General features: G+C 50.6%; 1 long non-coding RNA gene across 4 annotated transcripts in view; it reads right to left on the reverse strand.

Annotated features, from left to right (window-relative positions):
- Window positions 1–1,576: 1,576 nt before the first annotated feature.
- Window positions 1,577–22,040, reverse strand: part of LOC126084101 (uncharacterized) — a 36,759-nt gene continuing 16,295 nt past the window's right edge. For 3 of the 4 annotated variants that reach the window (XR_007518928.1, XR_007518926.1, XR_007518927.1), the window contains exons 5-6: window positions 17,359–17,434; window positions 1,578–17,038 (exon numbers count right to left, since the gene is read on the reverse strand). This is a non-coding gene — a long non-coding RNA (uncharacterized LOC126084101). Of the gene's footprint in view, window positions 17,039–17,358; window positions 17,435–22,040 lie in introns of all 4 variants that reach the window. The other variant, XR_007518929.1, reaches the window with a different exon arrangement.

Below are 22,040 nucleotides of genomic sequence, written 5' to 3' on the forward strand. Positions count from 1 at the left end.
CCATCGGAAGCTGGGGCTGATGTCTCGGCTCTGAAATATCAAGGGGGCCTCTTTCTGGACACTTGAGCTTCATCGGAAGCTGAAGTTCTGACTCTGGAACATCATGAGGGGTCTCACTTTGGACACATGAACTTCATCGGATGCTGGAGCTGAAGTTCTTGCTCCAGAACATGAAGAGGGGAACACTCATTCTGGACTCTTAAGCTCTGTCGAAGGCTGGGGCTGAAGTCCTAACACTAGAATGTAAGAGGACACTTAGTTGGATACTTGAACTTCATCAGGGGATGGAGCTGAGGTTTTGGCTCTGGAACATCAAGGCTGACCCTCACTGTAGACACTTCAGTGTCATCAGATGCTGATGCTGAAGCACCACCTCTAGAACGTGAAGGGGAACCCTCATTCTGGACTCTGGACATCTGTGCTTTGTCAGAGGTCAGGGCTCAAGTCCCACCTGTGGAGCATCAAGGGGATCTTCACATAGCACTTGAGCTTCATCAGAGACTGGAGCTGAGGTCTCGACTCTGGAACATCAAGGAGACCCACACTCTGGACACCTAAGCTTCATCAGAGGCCAGGGCTGCTGCTCACACACCAGGACCTTCTTGAGCTCTCAGTTCCCTATTGGCTGAGTCTGGGCCCATCTTGGTGGGGTTCACTACCAGTGCCGTCTCCTCCTCATTTCACTTCTCCAGGACCACCCTCAGTGCCATCGACATCTCTTGTCTCGATCACGGGCTGGGCTCAGGTGTCCTTGGCTGAGTTGTGGCCATGATTTCCCAAGGATGTGGCTTGCTTTCCTCTCAGCAAAGGGGGATACACTCAGCCCAGCTCACTCACAGCTGGACTTGCCTCCAGTTCTCCTGAGGTACCTCCCTGTGAGGAGGAGGAGGAGGAGGAGGAAGAGGAGGGAAAAGAGAGAAGGAGGGAGGGCAAAGAGGAGGAGGTGGTGACAATAACCAGCCCTTCCCTACTGAAGGCATATCCATCTTATCTGCTCCAGCAAAGCAGTTGCACTGCCTCCAGGACTCGATCTAGACCCCAGTGTACAGCACCCCCTGCTCCCCACAATCCCCCCATCAGCCCCAGCCAGATGCTGCTTACCAACAGCCTGACTTTCCTCTGCCTGGTCACCTGGACAATAGCACCGTCACATGAATATGAGGTTCCCACCTGCTGGGCAGGGGTTGGGCCCAAGGCAACACCTCTGGGCCCACCCAGGCACCCATAGAAGAGGTGCTCAGCAAATAGGCAGTTGAATGAGGGTTGGCCCAGGGTCCCAGCCAGGCAGGACCCCTAGGCTCTCCACTCCACATCAGCTCAAGCATGACCAGTGCCAGGCCCAGCCCCCGGCATGCCCTGGGGATTGTGAAGGAGGGGGAGGAAGAGGACAGCCCTGTGGGAGTGTCCCCTCTTGGCCTCCAAAGCCAGACATCTTCCACCTTCTGCTTTCTGGAAGAAGCTGGATCTCAAGACCATGAGAAGAAGGAGACCAGAGTTAGTTCATTCAAACAGGTATCAACCTCAGAACCTCCTGAGCTCAGCTTTGCCCAGGGGGTGGGGTACAAGTGGCTTCTTAGCGTTTGGGCTGGTTCCGCTTGTCGCCTTCCCACACATCCCACTGACCTTCCCACAGCCCGAGCCACCACCCAAGGTCAGGGACACACCAGGAAAATAGTAAGTCCGACATTCATTCTCCTCATATTAGTAGCCATACCCATCACCAATTTTGTTAATACAAGAAACACATTTATTGAGAGCACACCCCATGCCAAGCTGGGCCGGGTGCTTCCAGCTTTATCACAGCGTTCCTCACAACAACCCTGTGAGGTAGGTGTCCAAGTCATTCATAGACGCAGACCCTAAAGGGCCAACAGTTCTCCCAAGTTCTCAGGGTTAGTGAGAGGGCAGTGGCCAAAGCTGCCCATCCATCTGACCTGCAGGTCAGCTCAGTCCTCCGGTCAGGAACATGTGTAGAGAAGAGGCCAGAGAGGGAGCACCCCTTCTCATAGGGGCAGCCCCGATTCCAGAGCTGAGAGTCTTTGGGTCCAGCCTGTCCATGGCTGTGGAGGCTGAGGGAGACACAGGTGCAGATGAAGGCCACCTGCTCCCAGCCTCACAGGTGTATGAGTTCACAAGCAGACAGGCAGGCCCAGGGGAAGGTTAGGAGGAAAGCAGAGTCCTCTCCACTGAGAAGACCAGGGCATTTAGGGGACAAAGTCCTGCTCTTAAGCAGCCATTGTGGGGAAGGGGGACGCACCTAATCGCCAGCTTCTGCCCAATCTACCTAGCTCACCTCAACATCTGGAGTCCCAAATGTCACCCCCAGCCTCCCCCCATCTGCAGACTTCCAAAAGCATAACTCAGGTCCTGGCACCCCTCCCACAGCCTAATCACCTCTGGTTTATCTCACCTCACCAACCTAGAACTTTCTAGAACTTTTGGCTTTTCTAAACATGATCCTAGCTCTCCTATACAACTCATTACCAATTTGACCAGTTATTCCAAAAATATCTCCTCCTCTAGGCTTTCTAAAACTTGACCCCAAGCCTCCCACTTTTGCCTCAACCTCCCCCAGCTCAGCAACCCATTGAATCTCTGAATTTAAAAAGCAAACACTTCCCTCCATCCTTGTCTCCTGGAGCTGGCTGGGTGCTTCCCTCAACATCCTCCACCCTGGGCAACATTCACATGGACAACCATGAGTCTAGAGAGCACGGGGCTCTCTGGACCCCAGGTCTCTGGCAAGGCCACCAAGAGGGCAAGGAGCGAGGGTATGTGAGGACCAGATCACAAAGGATGTATTGTCACAGCAAGACTCTCACTGAATCCCATAACGACCATGCCAGGCAGGTGTGATGATCCCCAGGTTACAGGTACACAAACGTGCCCGGGGCCACACAGTGAGTCAAGGCATAGAGCGGCCTCCAACCCAGACCTTGATGCTCATGTGCCAGCTGCTGGTGCCCATGGGCATCAGTGGGCAGCAACCCAGAGCCCACCACCTTCACCTCTCACCACTCTGCCCCGTGTGGGCCTCGGTCACGACACCCATTTTTACAGGTAGGAAAAGGGGCTCAGGGTGCCAAACAGTACCACCAAGACTAGAACTCAAATCAGCAAGACCCCTGAAGCCCCACCCCTTGGGACTATTCTCCCTGTGGGCAAGTGCAATGCAAGGAATCAAGGTTTGGAGTCCAAGCGCCCCTCAATTTGCTCCCTGCCCAAAGCCATGCCCAGACTTCACAAGTCACTGAGGATTGTCACCAATGGTGGCAGCAAAGACTTTTCAGGCAAAGAACCTCCCATTCCCCAGGGAGCGGTCTTCTGGGGTCCACAACCAGCCTCAGAGCAGGCACAGCTGTGGCCAGGATGCCCCTCTGACTTTGGAATTGCCAAATAGCACCTTATCAGCAATCCCCTGGGCTGCACCACCACTGGGGCCACGTACCCCAGATGAAGTTGTGCTCTGGATGCAAATGTGCAGAGATCCCAGGATCTCTCCTGAAGAGTCTTTGCTGAGATACACACCCTTTCCCCTTAGAAAGAAACATCTGGAGTCAATGTACACAGCAGCCAGTCAGCTCGGCTCCTCCCACCCATTTAAACTCCTGCCCTTTTCGTCGGTGAGCATCTATTAGGCGCCTACCAGAGCAGCAAGCAAGGGTGTAAAGGGTCCAGCAGCACAGGTCCCAAGGCTGGGAAGTGGCTCAAGGGCGGCTCACACTTAGCCAAGACCTCACTGACCCCTGCTTTCCATCTGGCCCAGGATACAGGAACCCAGCCTGCCCCCCTCAGAGAAACGTGGGCATGAAAATGTGGGGCACCCACCTGAGAACATCCCCCTCCCATGAGGACCCTGAGAACTATCGGGGAGACAGACACCTAGGCCCAGAGTCACAATCCAGGAGGAGGTCCCTGCCTGCCCTTAGAGTGGGACCCTTAAGAACACCCACGAAAGCCGCTCAGCTTCTGGCATGTTCTCAAGGGCTGGGGATGGACACGGAACAAACCCTGCAGGCTACACTCGAAGGCCCCCTCAGCAAAGCCCATGGGGCGGGAGAGCCAGGCACCTGTGCAGGGCCCCGGCAGGGGGCATGTTAACTTACAGAGGTGCAGCCCCGGCAATACAAGTGTCAGGTGGCGAAAGCCAGGCCATGAAGACCAGCCAAGGCTGACCACCTAGTCTGGGAAAGACCATGTCACCCTGTAGGCAGATAGGAAAGGGACGAAAGGGTACCCAGCTCAACCCTCACCCCCTGCTGGGGCCTTGCTGAGCTGCTACAGAGGGAACTTGGGGTGCTGAGCAGAATACTGCTCTCTCATGTGCATGAGACAAAGGCTGGGAGAGGAACTGGGGTGCCCAGTAAGTGGTCAATAATGATAAGAGATCCCCTATCTGAAATGTCTCTTAAGACTTTGCCAGGGCAGCGGCAATCTTTTGTCTAACTCAATCAAGTTCCTTGAACCTCACTGAGCTTTGAACCCAATCTCTCTTACCCCTACGCCCTCTGCCCAGAGGACTTCGGGGTGCACAGTGGGGACCACTCAGAGTACATCTGCTGAGTGTGGGAAGGGGCGAGCCAAGGAGGGCTCGAGAGAGCACTAGTTCTCCCACAAGACCCTTCAATTCTGGCTCTGATACCCAGCTGGCCCTGATTCTCAACTTACTCATCCGTAAAATGGGCCTCAAGCCCCTCAGCCACATCCCAAGCTAGAGCAGGGGGTACAGTGTGTAAAACCCCAACGAGCTTGAGAAAAAAAAAAAAAGAAAGAAACTCAGGCCTTTCTGCTAAAGGGTGCAAGGAGGAGCTGTAGCTCACCAAAAAGGCTCCCCAGCAGCCCCCTTACCCGCACTGTTCCTCCTTAGCTTTCCAGAGACCCCTCCAAGCAGATGGGCCTCTCCTAACACCAGCATGCCTGGGAAACTCAAAAAGCACAGCATACCAGCCAGCCACACGGATGGAGGGAGAGCAAGCCTCTGAGGAAAAGCCATCACTCGTTAATCAAACAAATATTTATCCCAGGCCCACCTCGCTAAAAACTTCCAGAATGCTCCGCCCATGAACATGCTATGTGTCCCATTGACTGCTGGAAACACAATCTTAGAATAAGCTCAGAGCTAACTTTTTTATTCATTTAGAACTAGCAAAGGCACCACTAGTGTGCTCGAGACAACCCCCAACATAAGCCCACCTCCCATTAGAGCCAACGGCGGCCCGTACAGTTTACCCACCCCTCAGCCCTCACAACAACCCTGTGAGGTAGGCTTCAGGTTACTGTGGTCTAAGAAATGGAAACTGAGGGTCAGAAAGGTGAAATGGCAGGCCCAACAGTGGGCAGTCAGAAAGTGGCCCCAGAGTCTGCCAGATTCTAAAACCTATGCTCTTTCTAAACACAAATCAGCTGAAGTTCCATTGCAGGACACCCAAAACAAGAACTCTGGTTTTTCAACAACACATTTCATACAAAAGTCCATATAATACAACACAACAATTGTTAACAGGTTAATTTTGAGCAAAATACAATCTCTTAGTAAAGGTTATAAACATCGCTGCTTGCATTTTGTTACAATTTTGTCATCCATTCATCCATCCACCCATCCCCCCATCCCCCCATCCATCCATTCATCCAACCATCCAACAAAAGTCAAAGGTGAGCCCCTACCACTGGCTAGGCACTGTGTTAGGCACCAAGGCTGCTGGCATTTGATGCTCAGATGTTGTCGGAGGGGAGAGGATATTGGGGAGGGAATGTGCAGTGTCTTTGCTGCTGGAGCCAAATGTTTTTGGGGGAGGGTGTAAGTGCCGCCCACAGGCCAGACAGTGCTAGACACTGCACTACAATTAGGAGGTGCCACCAAGCATTTCCAGCTGTTACAGAGTAGAGCATGAATGCGTACCCCAGGGGGTCCAAGGGCATTTCCAAAAAAGTCTCCCCACCCTCAGCATGAATGTCCCTTCCAAAATGACTCAAATGTCATCTTAAAATAGCCTACAAATTGAGCATTCCACAATATACCCCTACTTGTTTAGAAAAAATATTTTCCTACTAAGCTGCCTGGGTCAGGTTGCCCCTCCTGGCCTGGGTGCCCACTCCCCTGCCACACCCCCTGGGGCACGCGCACCCGCCCTCTAGAAAGCACACTTCAAAATCATGGTTACATTGGTCCTCACAACAGCCCTGCGAGGTGGGTGTATGGCCCCCCCCCAAAAAAAAAAACAGACGCAAGCTCTCACAGTGAGTACAAGGCACACACGTTTGTCCAGTTCCAGGGCCCTGGCTTTGCTCCTATACTTACTCTCCCATGTGGGGAATTCCAAATTCTTGGTAGAGCCCCTGGAAGGACACCTATGTCATGGAGGCAGCAGTGAGCGAACACCCGTCGCTCAGGCTACGTCTAGATTTGCCAAGTGCCCTTGTGCCTGGGCCACCAAGTCTGCTAATGGGTAGTTGCATGCAGAGCCCAGCACAGTGTGTGAGCCCGTCACCCACACAAGTAATCATCTCCCCAATTTCCCTTAAATGGAGTCAAGGATTCAATAAGCTCAAAAGGGACAGGAATGGTTCTAAGATGGCCTGCGTTGAAAGATGAGGGTGTTCTAATGACTTAAGAGCCCAAGCCCTTCTGAAATCAGCCATTCATCTCTGATCCCCTCCCCCCGCCCCCACCTCCAGCTCTCATCGTGGCCTCTTAAGGCTATGGGCTTTGATTTCTGAGCACCCAGGGAACACAGTTTGCTGATTAGTAATCTACAGAGTTTTGGAAGAAACCAAGTCGGAAAGGGCAATCAAACTTTCACCAGAACTCAGCCCTACTGAGCTACATGGAGACTCTCACCTAGCTCCTGACACACAAACATGGCCCCGTGCAGACACGCTGGGCTCTCCTTTCCAAAAGAAGAGGGAAGAACCAGTTCTGGGACCCAGCTCTAGTATAGCACTAGCTAGTTTTTAACAATGTTTGTTGACTGTAAGTGAATGAATGAGTGAAGGAAGGAATGAATGAGTTACAACCACTGCTGTCCAGTGGAGGAAGCTGAAAGGCGGAAGGCAAAGCTCATGGCAGGGACCATGCACCAGGCAGGTTGAGGCCTGGGGAAGACAGCTCCGCTCCTGGATGAGAGGGTCCAGCCCCAGCCACCCTCCAACCCCCACCCTGGAGCACGGCTGCGGTGTGGGATGCACAGGGAGCACCATGGGAGAGGTGGAAGCGTGTGAGTAACAGTGGCAGGTGATTTCCAGCTAGGACGTGCTCAGAGCAGTGACTCCAGAGGAGGAAGCCATAAATGAGGGTGTTCACTTCATGACCACAGCCCATGGCAGTAAACAGCCCGCCCAGAACGAAAAGGTTTGCTTTTGCCAAAAAGGGAAGGCCAGAAGCACCAGGTCAAGAAATGTCTGCCAAATGCATGAATGGATGAATGGATTAAATTCATGTCAAAATAATCGCTGCCTTCCCAAGCATCAACACTGTGATGAGCATGTGGATGACTAACTGATTCAGGCAAACAGGACTCAGTGCTATAGTAGAGGGGTTGAGGGGACAAAGGTGTTCTCTGCCCAGACAGGAGGGTGCTCTGGGAAGCAGGGGCAAGCCCTCCATGGGACTGGCCCGTCGATGATGTCCTCTCTCCAATGGCTGAGGCTGACCTTTGAGCTGTGGCAAATTTGGGGCCAGGCATAGGGTCTGCTCTGCTCGTGTGACCACTGAATTTAATTGGCCCAATTGAAGGAAAGCTGAAGGAGCGTTCACCAGGACCGACGGAGCTCAGCCCTGATCCAAAAGTTTCCATTCATCAATTAGACCCAAAAGATGATCACTGAGGTGATCCACTGAGACTGGGGTTTGGGGACACGGGCTCACAGATCATACAACACTGGAAGGGCAAAGGGCCAGGAGGCCGTCTCCCCCAATTTCCTTTGATGTGTTGCTGTTGTATGCCATCAGAGGTGGGGAAATGGAGGTCCAAGAGAACTAGCTTCCTCAAGGAAAAACGGGGTCAGAGATGGACCAATGAGAAGTTTGCCAATTAACTATGCAAGGTGCCAGGCAGGGGAATCTGGACTTTGGGGGTTCCGAGAGATATTCCTGTCCCTCATACGAATCACGAGGGTAAAATGAGAGAGTTTATAAATTATGTGCACATCCCCATGCCCAGTGGATGCAACTTTAGATGTCTTGGGCTGCAAAATGGAAGGTGTTCTGGTCCCCAAAACTTATTTCCCAGGAAGAAGCAAAACCCTAAAGTCAAGCAGATCTGAAAGGTCATCTCAGCCAATCATACACCCACTTCCTAAATCCCCATAAAAATACCCTCACTGAGTGGCTGCCTGGGCCACCCTTTGAATGCCTCCAATGATGGAGGGCTCACTACATCCAGGGATGCTCATTCTGTCCTGGAAGCGTCTCTTCAAAAAGCTATGACCCCATGGACATGGACAAACAGTTCACAGAAAATAAAATACAGTTCATTAACAGATATGCGTTAAAACGTTCAACTCTTGTTAGTAATTAAAGAAGGCAAGTTAAATCGACGGAAACGCATTTTTAACAGAGATAAACTAAGCGTATCTTAATAAAATGCTAATACACTGCTGGACATTGTAAAATGCTATAAGCCTTCTGACATTAGTCAACTATTCATACAAAAATCTCCGGTCTTTCAATCAAGAAGTTCATTCCTAGGAAATCCATTTGCTCACTCATTAGCCCATTCATTCCTCCATCCATCCTTCTATCCTCCATCCTTCCATTCGCTCACTCACCAGCCCATTCATTCCTCCATCATCCTTCTTCTATCCTCCATCCTTCCATCCTTACTCACCAGCCCATTCATTCCTCCACCATCCTTCTATCCTCCAGCCTTCCATCCTCTCACTCACCAGCCCATTCATTCCTCCATCCATCCTTCTATCCTCCATCTTTCCATCAGCTCACTCATCAGCCAACCACTCACGCACTTGCTCACACGTTCATATCTCTCCCTTGATCTACTCATCCAGCATACATGTATTTACAGTCTACAACATGTCAAGCACTGGAAATACAAAGATCAACTCAACAAGCTCCTTGCCCTTAAGGGGCTCACAATCTAGCAGGAGAAACTGACATGTTATGAAGCTATTACAGTTTCCTGATGTAAGGAAAGAACTGTAAGCACGGAAAAAAAAAAAGTGGGTGTGCTAAGCCATTAGCTGTGGCATCATTTATAATGTCCAGAAAAAAAAAAGATTTATGCAAAACAAAATGATTTATGCAAAACAATAGCAGAATGGTTTTGTGAATGATGGCATAGCCATTCGATGAGACACAAGGCAGCCAGGGAGGTGATAAAGACCACAGAACAAAGGAAAATGCCTATGGCAGGCATGAGATGGAAAAAGCAAAATGCAAAAGGTGGATGTGGTGAACAATGGCAATGAGATTTAAAAAATGGACGCTCGTAATCTTAAAAAAAAAAAAGTATGCTCACTAAAAAAAAAGGCACCCACAGAAAAGAATTCGAAGGGGAAAAGAATTTGAAGGATGGGTGATGTGTCGGGGTGATGGAGCTATGGTGCACTTCCTCCTGCTCTAGGTCCACACCATTGACATTAGCAACACACGGGCCCTTGGCCCATCTGTCCCAGAGGCCAAGCTTCCACAGGAGGGAGCTGGGAGTCGCAGGGGAAGTTTCAGGAGAGCTGTAACTCCTGGTGTCACCAGGAAAAAGGAAAAAGATTTGTATGGGGGGCTCATGTAAATGCCAAAGTCAAGAGACAAGATGTGTCCTTGTCTTTATGAAATTACAGGAAAGAAAGAGGCACGTTCCAGAGGGACCCTGGTCAGGGAGGAGCGCTGGAACCATACCACGGATCTTGTGGGTAGGGCACAGACGGGCCAGGTGGGGAGCACGGGCAGGGATGGCCCCCTCCATCAGCCATCGGGAACCCTGACCTGAGTCTCAAGACCTTTACAACCCAGATTTGGGACCCTCAGAAGCCAAAGTCTCTAAGAGCCCAGACCCAAACACACCCCAAAACCCCCACCTTCCAGGGCTTCCTCAGGGCTTCTCCCATTGGCCTAGTTTTACCCCTTGTGGCCCTTGGATGTTGGTAGAAGGCTGTCCTGGAGGCCTGCTTCGGTCCCACCAGCCATCACCTGTTCCTCCACTGTTTCCACGTGACCCATGGTTGTGACCCTCCTTTCCTCTCCATTCTACCCTGAGCCAGAGCTAACTGTGTAGACAACCACAATGCCTGTCCTTGAAAAGACCTGTCAGTCTTGTCCTGGCCTGAGCCCCTCCCACACCCTCCCTCATCCCCATGTGACATTGGACTTGTTAGTGAGACTCTTCAGGGACCCCTCGTTAGCACCCCCAGGCCTCAGGCTGGCCAGGCAGAGTCCAAGGCCTCCGTCCCAAACCAGGAGGAGAGCAGAGCCCTGGGGCCCCAGGACTGAATTCCTGCCCATGTGGCCCTGCTCATAGGGACCGGGACACTTGGTGCTCCAGGCACAGGGGTGGCTTGGATTCAATGTCCTCTGTCTTCGGAAATGTGGCTGCCGTCCCTTCAGCTGCCTGTGCTAGGAACATAGGAACCATCCCCAGGACTCCTCCCTCCCTCCCTCCATTGCATCCTGTCTACAAAGCCCATTACCTGGAGTCCTGTGCCCGGCCCCCACCTTCCCCACCTTGAGCATCACCTGCCTGGACTACAGCATCAGCCCCACCCCGAGCCTGAGCCTGGCCACTGCCCCTCCAGCCCAGTGTCTGCGAGTCATCCCACAGAGGCCCATTCAAGCACAACCTCCCATGCCAACCCCCATGAAGCATCCCTGAGTTCCTGACTGTCTACAAGACAAAATGCAAACCCCCCACCCCACCCCAACTCCCCTGGTCCTCACATGCTCACTGCCAGTTCCCTGGGTTCCAGCCAAGCTGTGCTCCTCCCTGCTCAGGGCATTTAGCCAAAATCCAGGTTTTTTGTTTTTTTTGTTTTTTATGTGCCAAATAAGAATAGAGAAGTGGAAAGGGAATTTGGTTCTCCTTTTTACAGACAAACACAGGAACACAACACATAACCTTACAAATCCTGTCCACTTTACAGAGAAAGGAAACTCAGACAGACCACTGAGTCCCTGGGCGGGGGTGGGGGGAGTGGTCAGTACAAACAACTCTCCAGATCTGCCCCTGCAGCCCCCAGGAGGGTGGTCAGATGAGTGAGAACAACTTCAACACATAGTACAAAAGCACTTTTTTGCCAAAGTACAGAATACACGGCAAAACAGTCGGGAAGACAGAGAGGCCTTGAAACGGGCTTTGGAGATGCCATGTCCAGGGGCCAGGACCTGGGACCGTTTCTGCAAAGTGGGGACTGAGACGCACCCACCCATCAGGGACTGGCCCAGGACACATGTCAGAAAGTTGCAAGAACAAGATTTCTGGTGGTCAGCCTCTGGACACCCAGAGCCTCCACTGGGTTCCTCCATTGGGTCACTCTGCATGGACGTTCCTGGCCACTGTCTGGCCTCTGTCTTTCCGGACCATGGGCCCTGGATGCCGACTGGGTACCACCCCCAGAATGGAGCACCGGGCAGCCCCACTTCGCCCAGTGCCTCCTGCTCTCTTGCCCTTTGCTGCCCCCTGGCGGGTGAAGTCTCCCTCATAGGGAGCTCACAGGTGACCCTCGCCCAGGGAGGGGCCGAGATGCCCACCCAGCTTAACACCCTATGTTCATGCAACCTTCTGCAGGGCCCGGCCTAAGCCCAACCCTCCTGTTCTGAGCTAGAGACAGGACATCGCCAACAGGGATGAGAACATTTACCCCATAATCAATCCAAGCAAGGAGCGGATGCCATTCCAGGTTTGCAGATGGGGGAACTGAGAATGCGAGAGATGAAGCGAAATGGCCCACACAGCCAGGGCAAGGCAATGGCACTCCAAGGTCAGGTCTTCTGAGCCCGCCCCTCCTTGCCAGGAAAACTGCATCTAACAAGCTCACAACATGCCAATGGCCTCTTTCCCTGGGAACCACTTTACTTGCGGGCTGGAACACAGGCTATCCTTCCCTCCTCCCTCCTTTCTTTCCTTCCTCTCTTCCTTCCCACCTTCCTTCTTTCCTTCCTTCCTTCCTGTCATCCGTTCATTCTGATTTGATGTAACTCAGGCATACGGAATTATGTATGAGAATCGGACATGCAACACCTCATCCCTGGACTGTAGGACTCAATTTCTCATTTATTCATTCATTCATTCCTCCACTCACTCATATATTCCTCCTTTCTTTCTTATTTGGGGTATTCTTTCACTTATTAGTCTCCTGTGCATGTAACTGTATTAATCAAAACCCCATGTGCAAAATAAATGTCACTGGTCTTTGTATGTGCACTGGCAATATTTCCTTCCCCACGTTGGGCCACTTTTACATCTAGGTATGTATTCTTTTATTTATGGGCCTCAGTTGCACATGTTTTTATGATAATGGTGGAAGATGCAGCCCGGTCTTTGGGCCAGGTGTGTCCCTCTCTTTTTCATATACTCTTTGACAGGTACAATGTATTTATCTATCTAAAGAGTACATGTTTGAACTATTTACAATCCCTGTTCAGACAACCTCTCTTAAATATTCATTTATTACTTTGGTTGTTTGTTATCTTTTTTTTTTTTTTGCTTATTTGGTTATTTTCTCCATTTTCCCTCCCCCAGGGAACGTGGATTTGGATGATCTCATCGATTTTAGGATTAACTGCCAATCCTAACAGAACCTCTCTTACAGATAGGCCCACAAGTTGGGTACCTTTTAGTTGCATTCTTCCTTTCTCTTTCATTAATTCCATTTTATCTCTCCTTATCTCTTTCTTTCCCTTTCGGACACTTTCTTTCTTTATCTTTGTACTCTTCCAGACCCCAGGTGCCCAGAGTGCGCACAGTAAGTGAGAAGCCCGTGGAGGAAGCTCTCCCAGCTGCCCCAGGCATTTCCATTCCCAATTCAGTTGTTCGTGTATCCATTCATTCCTTCCGTCACCCTTATATTTCAATATTTATTCTTTTATTTATGAACCACAGGTGCACAGAATCAGATTAGCCGTAATCTGTAGCTCATGGAGCCTTCTCAGTGCTGGTCCGAGTGGGGTCTCCTTTGTTCATTAATTCCTGGCCATGATGATTTGGTTTAAGATTAATTAACCACCTCAGGAGCCCAGTTTCAGATTAGTCGTAAGTGTTGGTTCATGATGCCTTCTCACCATTTTGCTTGAGCATGGCCCTCTCTCTCATAGCTTCATGTATGTATCTATTTATTTACCCAATGTATGTTTATTGCCTAGGTACATCTTGCCATAATTTTCTATAGTTCCTCCTTTCTTTCTTTCTCTTTTTTGCATCCTTTTATGAGCCTCAGGTGCAGAACTAAATTCATTAAAATCCTCATTTCTCATTCATTCATTCATAGTCATTTCTCCATCCATTCATCCTTTCTTTCTTCCTTTCTTTTTAGATTTTTGTTCTTTTTTTGATGAACCTCAACTTATACCACTTATTATATTTAGTGAAAAACTATGTTCATGGTATTTAAGCACTTAACCACTTAAGTGCTCTTTCTTCCATATGGCTATTTTAACTTCTTTTCCTACATCTTTCCTTCTCTAGGAAACCCTGGTGGTGTAGTGGTTAAGTGCTACGGCTGCTAACCAAAGGGTCGGCAGTTCGAATCCACCAGGTGCTCCTTGGAAACTCTATGGGGCAGTTCTACTCTGTCCTACAGGGTCGCTATGAGTCGGAGTCAACTCAATGGCACTGGGTTTGGTTTTGCTTTGGCGGGGGGTGGGGGTTGGGTGCTCTAATTCTTTCCATCTCCTTTTTTTGTATTCTAATGGAACTCAGGCATTCGGTCTTTCATCCAGTCTTTTATTTGTGTTACTATTATTGTTATTTATAAGCTTCAGGACCACAGATTTGAATTAATCAGGGCAACCTGTGCTAAACTAGCCCTATCTTACAGAGTTATTACTCAACTTGCTCATTTATTATGTTTTTATTCCCTTATTTCCTCTTTCATTTTTCCCCATCTTCATTATTTCTTTCTATCATTCTTTCACTCTCTTACAGTCTTTCATTCTTTTGGAGATCAGGGGTCCAACCTCCCTCCGAAATACCCTTCTCAGGGGCCAACGTCCATGTTTCTCCTCACTCATTCATTTGTGCGTTCATCAGTCTTTCTATTTATATATGATATTTATTTCCATATTTCTAGATTGTAGGTAGACCTGATTGGATAATCCTAATCTCTAGCTAATGGGCACTCTCCTTGGCCTCACTTACACAGTTATTCCGTGAACCGTTTCTTGGTTGGATGGTGGTTGACCCATCTCAGGAGCACGAACATAAATCAGGCTCTGTGCTTGGTTCATGGCACCCTCTCCTTACTCCTAGCATGGTTCTTTTTCACATGTGTACACGTTTATCTGCTTGGTTGTCAGGATACTGCCTTTCTTCTCTTTTAGTTCTCAGTTTCTTCTCATTTTTTCATTTATTCTCTCTTTCACTCTCTCCCTCTCTCTTTTGCATTCTTTTACTCTGGAGCTCAGTCACCATGGACTGATGGATCTAATGCCATCGCAAATACCCACCCCTGGCCCATGCAGCTCCACCTCTCATTCAGTCATTAATTCCTCCCTCCTTTCCTTCATTCCTGGAGGCATAGTGGTTAAGAGCTACAGCTGGTAACCAAGAGGTCGGCAGCTCAAATCCACCAGGCGCTCTTTGGAAACTGTATGAGGCAGTTCTACTCTTTCCTATAAGTTCGCTATGAGTCAGAATCGACTCGATGGCAACAGGTTTGGTTTGGTTTTGGGTTTTCTTCATTCATTCATACCTTCCATCCTGCTTGCCTTCTTTGTTTCATTAGGTATTTATTTCTCTATTAATGGAACTAGGGGCTCAGAATTAGGCCACTTAGAACCCATGGTTTGTGATGTCTCCTTAGCATCAGTCCTAGCCCAGCTTTCTCTAGTGGATCTACCCATGTATCCCTTTAGTTAGTTGTTATCTTTGTATGTTCACATCTCTCCTGTTACAGCTTCCATATCTCCTCCTACCTCACACTGTTTCTCACTTTCACTTTCTCACTTTTTTTTTTTCCTTTGTCACATTTTCACTCTTCTCTCACTTTCTTATGGACCTCAGGTGCCCAGCTGGGATTAATTACAAGCGTCCAACACCCTAGTCAGGGGTGGCCATGGGGCCACGGCTTCTCCAGCCACACACTCCAGCATGCATCCCTTCCTCAGCCTTCTCTTATTCAGATACTTATTTTATTGACAGAGGGCTGGTTTTTAGAATTGGATTGACCACACCCCAGATTCATGATGGCCTTCACCCTTACTGCCAGCATTGCCTTCTTTTATGTATTTACTTCTTATTCACGCATTAATTTATTTCTGTGTGTCTTGGCTACTTTTTCTTCCATATTTCCTGATTTCTATTGGATATTTTCTCTCTTTCTCTCATTTTTGTATCCTTTCTTCTAACAAACCTCAGCTGTCAGGACTGGATGACCAGGAACCCACCCTGCGACACTCTCGCTGGGCCCCATGTATCTTCATCTCTCACTCATCCATCCATCCACACATTCTTTCTCTCTTTCGGGCTTTCTTTTATTTTGGTATTTACTGATTTACATGGAGACTCTGGGTGCCTAGAGTTAAACTTTGGTTAAAGTACACCTCATCTTTGATCTACTGGGCCCTCTTTCTTTTTTGAACTTACCCTTGGAGCTCTTTCTCTGTTACTTATTTCTTTTCCTATTCCAGGAGCACATATTTGGATGAATTCTAATGCTTGGCTTATAATAACCTTCTATGGCCCTCCTTATAGATTTACTCGTCCCCTCATTTTCTTTTTGTCTTTCTTCTTCTAATTTTTTTTGCTTGTTGGTTTGTACCCATTTTCCTTCTCCTTTTCCCTCTGCTTGTTCCCTCTCTCTTGCATCTTTTCATTGAATGGGTCTCCAAAGCTCATCCTCATCCTTAGTTTATGCATTTCCGTGCCTCACTCATTCATTTATTTGGGTTGTTATCCTTTTATTGGCAAACCTCAATATCGCACATATGCCTTGGCCCATGATGGCCGACTATTGGTTCGTGTGTAGCCCTCTCTGATTTTCTACCTTTTTGTTGAATTGATATCTTATTGATTTATTTAATGATTTCCTGGGTGCATCAGATTGGATTAATCACACTCTCTTGTTCACTGTACATTCTCATCATGGGTCCAAGGAATACCCTCTCTGCCTGGTTTGCTTACTTCCTTGACTGTTTATTTATTCCTTCTGCTTTCAGTCACTCATGCATTTCCCCACCCACTTACTTTGACAGTATAAAAGACACCAGTGAAATCACCTCCCAAACAGAAAAACAGAACATTGACAACAGCTTAGATCTTAAGTTAGTCGTCAAGGTGTGTACAATCCACAGTCGTGAAACACATACAAATGGCAGATGCAGGGCAGAGGCAAACCAACATCAGAGCGGCCACACCATCCCGGGGCTCATGTCCTGGGCAAACAGGGGCAGATCTGAGACTACAGCCCAGATTCCTGAGGCCACTTGGCAAGGCAGGCACTTCCAACTCTGCCCCCCTGGATCCCCCATGAATGGCCATCCCCATGAGAAACCTGTTTCAAGACCCTCAAATACATAGAGACACACACATTGTACACGGTCTCCCCGGTGGGAAATGAAGTACATGGAGTTCAGTTTAAATAGATGGCTTTGTCTACAGCAATATAAAAATATTTTGGCCTTTCAAGGCAAATACAAAAGGAGCTACCCATTCCATTGCTGAGTGTCTCAGTCCCAAACAATGAAGAACTTGAAGAGGTTTAGCCGGAAACTTTGAAGACAGAAAATCTGTCCATTATGTTTTCCAGACATTTCAAGGGGGTGAGTGGAGGTCACTGGAGCTTGGAGCCCATGCGAGAGGCTGGTCCCTCGGCCTGCGTTTCTCCTCAGCCCTTGAAGGCCCCCCAGCTCACAAGGGCACTTCCATCCTAGCCTGCCCTGTGGCACAAGAGCCAAAGGGAGACTCAATAATGAAAGGGCCATTCATTTAGAGAAGTGAAAAAGAAGAAATTCTCTTTGGGGACGGCACTTGAAGCAGCCTATAGAATTCTCTGCCACAGACACGGCCCAGGAGACCGTGAGCCCCCATGTCAGAGGCTGGACTCCGCGTGGCTGTCTGGGCCCGGCCTCCCCATGAGGGGACCGCCGGCCGGTGCTCACCAGTCCCTCCCATGAGCTCACCTCTCCGTGTGCTCTGGTGAAAGCCCCTCACCCTCAGAGCAAGACCACAGACATGACCCCACACTCGGGCAACTTACGATTTAAAGCTGGAGGGTGCTGAGTCGAAGGTCCAGAGGTCCCATCCCACAGAGGAGTCCAGGGTGACAGCTTCAGCTGGAACAAGAGAGCTTTGGGTCACTGACATAGACCCTCACCCAGGGCAGCGAGGGGAAGATAATGGCGGACAAGGGTGACAGCTCTCCAGGGAAGGGGGGGCTTGAAGCCGGGACACCCCCCGTCCCACTCCCAGCAAGTGTAAAATTGATGAAACCAAGCATTTCTCTTTCTAAGCTCACTTGTTCATGCATTCACCCACCCACCCAAGATCCTCACCCATGGAGTGGCCGACTACAGACGCAGAACCATGGGACATAACTCCCAACCCAAGAGCCCTCAGGTCTGCACCCGTGTCAAAGGGGTCATTGTTACCCATGGAGCTAAGTGCTGTGTTTTGGGACCCAAAAGTATAGGCAACTGCACAAGAGAGAACTGAGCTGGACACCAAAAGGGTAAATAGACCCCACGTGGAAGGGCATTCCGGTGCAAATGCACGGCCAAGCCCACATTAGCATGTGTGCAAGGAGATGCCAAGAGCCCGACATGGTGCTACGGTGTGGGGGATGGGGGCAGCTGGCCCTGGGTGAGACTGGAAAAGCGGGTGGCATCAGGGAGGGCCAGGGCTGCAGGCCATGCTGAGGATCATGGGCTTTCAATGGGCAATTTCCCAGAAGCATGGCACACTGGTCACCCACGGGCTGGATATGCATGATGGCTCCAGGGATGCAAGGGCAGATTATTTAACAATCACCTGCAAGTTCTGACAGGCACCATGAGAAACCATGACCAGGCACATCAAGCCTCTGATTTCATGCATTTCACTTAAATTGCCAATATTTTTAAAACGAGTTGATTTTTTTAAATATATTCAGTGAATTCTCATGCAGATAAGTAGGCATGGCCAAAAGTTGGTCTACAATGGCTGAAGTTTGAAAAGCACTGTAAGGCAGGTGATGGGGGAAGCCAGGGCTTGGGGCAGGAAAGGGAGGGGACCAGAGCTCACTTTCAAACCTCCTCTCTGGGCATGGCTTGCCTGAGGACTGGCTGGGGCCATGGGTGGGGGCCTGAGCCAGGGAGGCCAGCGGAGAGACCGTGAAGCAGCCCAGAAGAGAGGAAGGTGATGGGAGGGGTGGGGGCACTGGGGGTAAGAGGTAAGAGGGGCAGCAGGCAGCAAGGCCCTCTCAGGAGGCAAAGCACCACTCCCTGGAGACACCTGGTACAGGCTATTGCCATCCTGCCAACCAGCTGGCTGCCAGGACCCCCACGGAAGGAAGAGGCTCTTCCCAGCACCCACCTGCCCTGACTTAAGCTGCCTCGGCATCCCCGCTACCTTGGCCTCCACGTTCCCAGCCTGTTACTCACTGGGCACAGACCTCGAGATTCCAAACCCTCCCAGGAAGTGCCTTTTTTCTTCCCTGGCCCTGTGTCCCCCAAACACTGCCTTCCCATAAGTGATGGACAAAGACGCAGGCCTTGGTTCTCAAAGGCGCCAGGACCCCCTTATGTTCTGGGTACCGTCTGGGGTCATTCCCTGCAAGTGGCTGGAATGGCACCTCATCTCCACCCCGGGCCTAAGGTACTAATGGGACTTTAGACTGGACACACAGCAGGACCAGAGGCACCACCACGGCCCGCAGGGAAAAGGGCTGACAGTACTTGATCACATTGGTTTTGTTCTATTTTGCTCTGTAATAGGGGCAGAGAAATGAGAACCGGTGCGGGCATCTGGGTTTGTTCCCTTTTTCTGCTGCAGCGGCCCCCAGAGCCCTCAGGGCTCCTGACTGTCCTTAATCAGCCTGGCCCTTGGCTGTCCTACTAACACATGACCCCTGCTAAGTCGTGCCTTTGTTTCAAAGCTGTGTGTCCAGCTCTGGTGCGCACCATGGACTTCGGGGCGGGGCGCAGAGAAACCACTCCCCGGAGCTAACAATTGGAGACATGAGGGCTCCTTACAGGATCCAGAGGCACAATCTCCACGAACCTCACCTCGCACCCACCAGCCAAGACCTCAGACGCGTGTGGCCTGAGCTCATGACCACAGAGGACACATGGCTGGACCAACCAAAAAACACCCTGCACAGCTTCCCAGGATTAGAACCTGCTAGGTCCACATCTTGATATTGTAAAAGCTACCTTTTCTGAAGACAAATAGGACACGGTTCACGGGGCAGGTCGTGGGTACAAGTAACTTATAAATGTTTATAACTGAGGACGATGTAAAAACATGACTTTTATTTATCACAATGTCGTGTTTCCAGAAATAGAGCCTAGAGTTTGTACTTTCCTCTAATAAGCCTTGCCTAAGATCTCATCCTTCCCACCTGTTGAGTGGAGACCACCCTCCCACAATTTCCCCTCCAAATGTGAGCTCTTTGCAAAGCTAATTTCCCGTACTTTTGTGAAGGCCAGGCCCTGGCCATTAGGGGCCCTTTATGAACATGGAAGAGGTAATTGGGACATCTTTTGAAATCCGTCCCCCACCTCCCCCATCCCTTCTCTCTCTCACCGGCCCCTGCCAGCCCTCTAATTTTACCAAGCGGGTTATGGGGGATGTTTACATATGCCTCTTCCTGGAATTTCACCTCTTTGCTTCAGGAGTGGGCAATTAGAGGGAATTAGGGCCTATTTGGTGTGTTTACTGTTAATGGATAAAGTGGCTGAGGCAGCCTGGGAAAGGCAGCCGGCTGGTCTAATTGAAGCTGGCAACTTTTCGATTTCTCATTGCAGTTTGCAGGTACTGTAGCAACCAAGGTAACAAAACAAAAGCACCAGCCCACCATGGTGATAACTGGGTATGGGTCTCACCGAGGGTTCCGAAGAGTTATTTATTACCTACCGCACACTAAGGCATAAAGAGGGGGCTGGCAGGTATGCAGAGCCTGGCCACTGACCGCAGCCTGGGCAGCCAGGTGACCACTCACCTTCCCAGAAGTTGCCACCCAAACTGCTTTTTCAGAAAGTTGTTGGCAGAGAGAGGGTGGCCAAGGGCAGGGGAGGGATTACAGGGGGTTGTGAAGCTGGGCCACACCATCCTGCGGCTGAAGCCACAGGTCCAGCCTCATTGAGCCATAACCATTCTGCAGCCACAAAGGCGGTCCAGGCCCTGGCCTATGGCCTGCTGTTCAGAAGAATGCACCATACAATGCAATCCCTGCGCCACAGCCCTGGGCAGCCCCTTGGTGCTTGCTTCAGGCATTGAGCTCCCACCTGCACTAAGCTCCGTGTTCCCAAAAAGTGGAAGATGAGGGCCTGGCCAACGACCATGACTCACTAACCATGCCGGCTGGCCATGGCTTTCACATTCCAAACCTGCCACCAACTCACCACGTGCCCCTGGGCGAGGTGCCGGCCCTCTCTGGCCTCTGGTTTCCTCATCTCTGAAACGGGGAGACCAGCGATTGCTCTGAAGACCCAGCAAACCACACACAAGCCACAGATGGCCACCAAGGTAGCTAGGGGAACCACAGACTGGCAGGGGTCCAAAGGCCCTCAGACCCCTACGGTCCTACACCACCCATTTCACGGATAGGAAAACTGAGGCCCCGAGGGCTGGAGACAGGGGCCAACGTCACACCTGTGGTTGAGGCTGAGCAGGGGCTGGAGCCAGGTCTGCAGAAGCCCACTCAGAGCTTCTGCCTGACCCTGTGCCCAGAGAACCCACTGAGAATTCCCTCCTCTGACACCCAGCAAGGCCAGAGCAAGTCCTGAGGGGCAGAGGTGTTCCCTCCTCCAGGCCCTAGGAAATTACGGTCTCCTCCTCTGGTGCCTTGCCTTTGTAGCACTGACATCCCTTGCTTCTTCTGACTATGGGATATGCAGAGTTGAGAGGTGACTGCCTCATTTACAGATGGGGAAACTGAGGCCAGAACCCAGCAGGGACAAAGCAAGACTTGAGCAAAGACTGGGTTCTGGGCCTCTTTCCTCTAGGGCAGATCTTTGTCTCAGCTTCCTCTGGAGTGGCCGGAACCCTGAGGGCTGCCTGGGGCCTGAGAGTGCCAATAGCTTCCCCTCCAGCCCAAAGGGAACCCTCGCTGAGGATCCCCTCATGCACCAACTGTGTGGGCCCTGCTGACCTCCTCCTCCACTTCCCTAATGCCAGACACCAACGTGTGGATTTCTGACCTCCCTTACCTCCATTTCCTAACCTGGAAGGAATGACTCTACCTCCACCTAAAGAACAGCCCAGAGAAAGAGCTGGAAAGGCACAGGGAGCCCCATCTGCGATCCGGATACCCAACCCAGACGTGCAGTCAGCCTTTGGCCACCCTGACTGTCCTCCATCCATCTCTGACTTTCCATTCTGCAAGCCTGGCTCACGGCCCCATTCGGTCTATCCGGCTGTCTCTCGGGCATCAGGCCCGGCTTGATCAGGATTTTGTTGTCTATAGTCACAGCCACCCGGATCCTCCTCCCAGATAACATGCAAAAAGAAAGCCCAGAGCATGGCCATCCTCGGGGTCACGCTAACAGGGTGGCTGGTTAAGCGGGTCATTGTGTCTGAGCCTCAGCGCTCCCAACACACAACAGCGAGGGGGCCCCATGTCGGCCCCCAGAGGGAACACACACACACACACACTCCATTTCAGAGGAAGGTAATTGAGGTTTTCTTCTTTTCATCCAAAGAAAAGCCACCGTCCATTGAAAGCGCACATTCACAGAACCT

This window comes from Elephas maximus, chromosome 10 (genome assembly GCF_024166365.1).
Source record: "Elephas maximus indicus isolate mEleMax1 chromosome 10, mEleMax1 primary haplotype, whole genome shotgun sequence".
NCBI classification, from domain to species: domain Eukaryota; kingdom Metazoa; phylum Chordata; class Mammalia; order Proboscidea; family Elephantidae; genus Elephas; species Elephas maximus.